We start from the raw sequence: 4684 nt of genomic DNA, 5'->3' as shown, positions 1-4684 counted from the left end.
AGCTATCTCTCCAGAAAGGCCATCCTAAACCATACCCCAACCCCCCTTTAGCAAGGCGACTTGAGCTCAAGTGTATCACCATTTCCCAGCAATGCGCAGCACCTCCTTAGCGGCACCCCACCCCACCCCACCCCACCCCCACCCCACCCCCCACCCCAATCCCAATCCCAATCCCGCACTCACCCCCCCAATACATCCAGCGAATGAAGTCCTCTCCTCGTGTTGGCCCCACGGGGGGCACCCCCAGCTGCGCTTCCGCCTGCGCGGCCAAGACTGCCGGGGAGGGTCCGCAGCCCGCAGCCATAGACCTGTAGCGGGGCTGATCCAGGAGGGCCTGACTGCGGAGGCCTAGCTCCTCCTGGCTGCTGAGATAGGCGGGGGAGGAGGGCAGGAGGGCATGGAGGGAGGCGGTATGGGAATCGCTGCGTGACGGCCACATGGTTGAACGACCTGCTAAATGGCATTTCTTTGCTTCCGTTCTATTGTAGTATGACCTGACGATGTACGTTTACATGTGCATCTGTTTGGTTTATCATAAAATTATATAAAACATTGGTTACCATAATAATAAACATCAGTACAATGGTTATCCCTAACGCTTTACCTATAGTCGCTGCGATGTGAAGGGCTCAGCAGCAACGAGCAAGGGCGGGTGGGTGGAGGGGGAGATGGGAAGCAGCAGAGGTGGTGGTGGTAGATGGAAAGCAGGTGGGAGGGTGGAGGAGGGGAGGGTGGAGGAGGGGAGGGTGGAGGAGGGGAGGGTGGAGGAGGGGAGGGTGGAGGAGGGGAGGGTGGAGGAGGGGAGGGTGGAGGAGGGGAGGGTGGAGGAGGGGAGGGTGGAGGAGGGGAGGGTGGAGGAGGGGAGGGTGGAGGAGGGGAGGGTGGAGGAGGGGAGGGTGGAGGAGGGGAGGGTGGAGGAGGGGAGGGTGGAGGAGGGGAGGGTGGAGGAGGGGAGGGTGGAGGAGGGTGGACGAAAGGAGGGACGCAGGTTGAAATGAACGATAGCAGCTCGACAACAAGGGAGGAGGTCGAGGAGCGGTTATTACAAAACGAATAGCGGGAGAAAGGAGGAGGACGGGAAGGAACGGGTAGCGTCGTGGAGGGTAGAGTAGGTGAACGAGGCCGCACACGGCCGAAGTGTGGTCTAGAGAAAGTGACAAGTGCAAGCAACGGAGGTACCCAGGGGATGGATGTTAAGGACGCTGGGAGACCTGCAACAGAGTTGCTGGGGTTTGGCACGCACCCGAAAAGGTATACCCAGTCCACGAGAAGTTGCACGAGCGCTGTCGCTACCTGCGGACCCTGCGGCCGCGATAGCTGCTTTTCCAGCCGCTGAAAGAGCTTAGGCGACGCCATTTGGTTCCGTACAGTTGTGCTACAGTTTAGGGAAATCGTATGCAGCACCTGACAGCGGTCATGCAATCCCGGCACGAGGTAACCACCGTGAGTGCAACAGTTTTACGTGCGTCCGAGCTCCTCAGAAAGGATAAAAAGCGGGAATTGTGCTGCAGGAAGAGAATAATATAAACTCACCCGTTATTCCCAAGAGCGGTATATGTAACTGGCTGTCATTTGATTTCAGCCATCCTTTAATGCAACTCAATGTGTCATTAGTAAGGTTGTTACTCTTGACAACATTTTTGACGCCCGCGAACACAGTCGGCCACAGAACTTCGCGGCCAGAAGGATCCAATAGTGATCGCGCTAATTTGTCATTAGATTGTTGAGCCATAATTTCAAAAAGTCTTGGGATAATCAAGCATCATTGATGTTTTGCAACGGACAACACGATGGCGCGATAAAGGGTAACCTGAACAGGGCCTGGAATTGTATTCTGGCGCAATACATATACCAGAGATTTCTGCATAACATTACAGTTGCATTTGTGGCATACGTCCTTCGCTGTCCTCTTCCGGACGTGTGGCGAAGCTGTCGGACGATAGCCGTACATTGCTGGGAAACTCCACGACTACAGTTTAGCAGGCCATTCACGCGAGTGAAAATGATAGTGTAACACCTCAGGAAAGGAATCAACAGCCATCCTCAATCTAAACAAGCCGGGTTGTGGTGTCGACAATTTTCGCAACTGCAGAAGTCCTTCCAACGCGCGCGTTTCCATTATGCGGCTACGCGTCAACGGCTACGTGTTAACGACGAAGCCCCGAATGCATATCATGTATTTTTTGCATGGACTGGTTTTGTGTCGGTTGCAGCACGTCCCCTTGCTGATTACTGTTACCCATCGTTCATCTGTAACCGTCCTGCCATCTGGCATCCCATCCTTGCGGGCAATACAAGAGCTGTCAGCCTTACTTTAACGGCCGTGCGTCTCCGTGCCGGATGCCGATGTGCCCGACCGACCGCATCTCCCCCACACCCCACGTAACTCCGGGTCACAAAACGTCAGGCTTGCAGTTGCTTGGCTTTTCCAGATGGCCGAAGCCATGTGAGCTGCAAAGTGAACCTGAAGGTTTAAGAAATCGAACGCGGCTATCTCAGCCATCGGGGCCAGTATCCCAGGGCCAAGCCCAAGGGTACTCCGCCTGCACAGGGAAAAGAAGGTTGATCGATGCGCGGAATAGGCGTTCGTCCCCGGAAAAGGCGGATGCGCTCAGTACTCAAAACTGCTGATGCTGGCAAGGCTGCGCAGCAGCGGCTGCCTGAAACGACTGCAAATGTGTGTTGGGCGGCACGGGCGTGGGGTGGCATGCTCGTGGGCACGCAGTACGGACGGGGCCCGCACAAAAACATGCTCACAGCAAATCCTGAGCTGCAGCAACCTAGCAGGTAGCCGGCTGCATATTTTTCATATGAAATGGTGAATTATTGCATGGCTCTCGGGGATTGTTAGATCCTAAGGATCCGCGCTGTTATCGTAGTTGTTAGTACGCCGCACCTCCGGTGGTTGACGGTTGAGACAGCAGGTACGTGATCCGTTATGGGTCGTTGTATAGGGGCCAAAAGCTGGATTTCCAGTAGGAGGTCGATCTACATGCAAGCCCGGTTTAGGCGCAATATAAAGCTGCTTTGAGCTGTCCTGAACTGACTGCCTCTTACTATGATACGTAATTTATGTAGCCACACATCGGCGCCAGCCGCATTCAAAATGGGGCTTGCTAAAGTTATCGTTTTTGCACTACTATCTCGTGCGATGTTAATCCGGAGCGAAGCAGTGGGGAACCGCGAGGAGGCGTTTATAGGCTACTCGGAGCGCGCTTTGGAGTGCCAGGACCGGCTGGATCATTGTCGAGAACGTGCAAGACACGACGGATGCCTTACGGACCCTTATAACATGCGAACGTTTTGCCCAATTTCTTGCGTCGTCTCCAAGTGCATGTCCACCGGCACCCTGAAGGTTCGCAATTAGATGTATCTGATTGTTTATAATTTTGGAGTTATCCTAGCACATATCTGTGTCCTCGTAACTGAAGGTGCGCCACAGCGGGTTTGCGACAGAGGACGACACGCAAACATTCGCCCGGCGGTGGGCTACCCGAACGAGCAAGCACACGAGTTATGATGCAGCTTCGTTGCTCGGTAACTTCCGAAAATTTAGCTACCTTGGTAAGCTCGCGCAAGTGCGCAGGGACTAGTACCACATCCGCATTCCAGCCCCCTGCTTCCTTTCCCTCTGCCAATCGCCCAGGAAGAGCCTTTCCAGCGCGGTGACCTCAATCCAACCGACCACGACTGCACCCGAAGCCGCATCGCAGCTGCCACACTCCTCAGGTTACGGTTCCAGCCATCTATAATCCATTTTCACCCCTTTCCATTTTCCCCCTCCCCTTCCCTGCACATCCCGAGGTCTATCTGTGTTTTTTTCTGAAATTGGATACCAGAACCCCCTTTTTGACCGCCACCAGCTCATCATCTCCCCCGTGCCCCGTCTATCTGGAAGAATCCGTTCGCCCACCCACCAGCCCACCCAACCTCCCACCCAACCTCCATCCCTCGCACGCCCTCAGTCCCTTTCCTGTCCGTCTTTCTCACCTACCCCCCCCCTTACATGACCCACATGGACTCATGGCCTCGGCTCGGCTCCCGGAAATTTCAGCCCTTAGATATCCCCCGCGCCTTACTGCGTGAAGTTCTATACCGGCCTCCCTCCCCATCCCCACACGCCTTTTTGCCTTCAGCCAGGTTCCAAACCCCAAACCGTGTCAGTTTGTTTCCCTCAGCCCCCGGCTCCCTCCCTGGGCCCCCCCCCCCCCCGGTCTCCACCAACGGACAACGGCTTCCCAACACACAACTTCCAACCAACTCATTCTGACCACCTCCCCACCCCGTTCCCCCCCTCTCTTCCCCCGGGCAGGGAACAACCTGACTCTGAGCTCCCTGGGTATTGGCACGTACTTGGGGGATGTGGACAGCCGTACAGATGAGGCTGTGGCGGCAGCCGTCATCCATTCCGTCATGAACGGTTGGAACGTCATTGACACGGGTGGGCGTGAGGGGGGGGGCGAGGTACGACAGGTGGGAGGGGGGAAATCATGTGAATCAAGAAACTCAGATCTGCCGGCGTCCCGACCGACCGATGTTTTTTCAGGGGGAGGGGGAAAAAGGTGTCGTCGTCTATTAGGGGTGGTCGGCCTGGGGTAGTGTTGGGCGGCGTGGGAGTTGGAGGGGGCCCTGGGCGGGGCTGTGGAGGAGTCGGAGGGAGTCGGAGGGAGTCGGGGGGAGTCAG

At 56.1% G+C, this 4684-nt stretch overlaps 1 protein-coding gene across 1 annotated transcript in view; it reads left to right on the top strand.

The window, feature by feature from the left end:
* Positions 1-3058: 3058 nt before the first annotated feature.
* Positions 3059-4684, top strand: part of VOLCADRAFT_104973 (uncharacterized protein) — a gene marked incomplete at its 3' end in the record, with an annotated part of 8904 nt that continues 7278 nt past the window's right edge. Inside the window, exons 1-3 of the mRNA XM_002951155.1 lie at positions 3059-3355; positions 3432-3564; positions 4313-4441. The remainder of the gene's footprint in view (positions 3356-3431; positions 3565-4312; positions 4442-4684) is intronic.

This window comes from Volvox carteri, assembly GCF_000143455.1.
Source record: "Volvox carteri f. nagariensis unplaced genomic scaffold VOLCAscaffold_22, whole genome shotgun sequence".
NCBI classification, from domain to species: Eukaryota; Viridiplantae; Chlorophyta; class Chlorophyceae; order Chlamydomonadales; family Volvocaceae; genus Volvox; species Volvox carteri.
The sequence above is the reverse complement of the archived record's forward strand: the minus strand, read 5'-3'. Positions and strand labels throughout refer to the sequence as shown.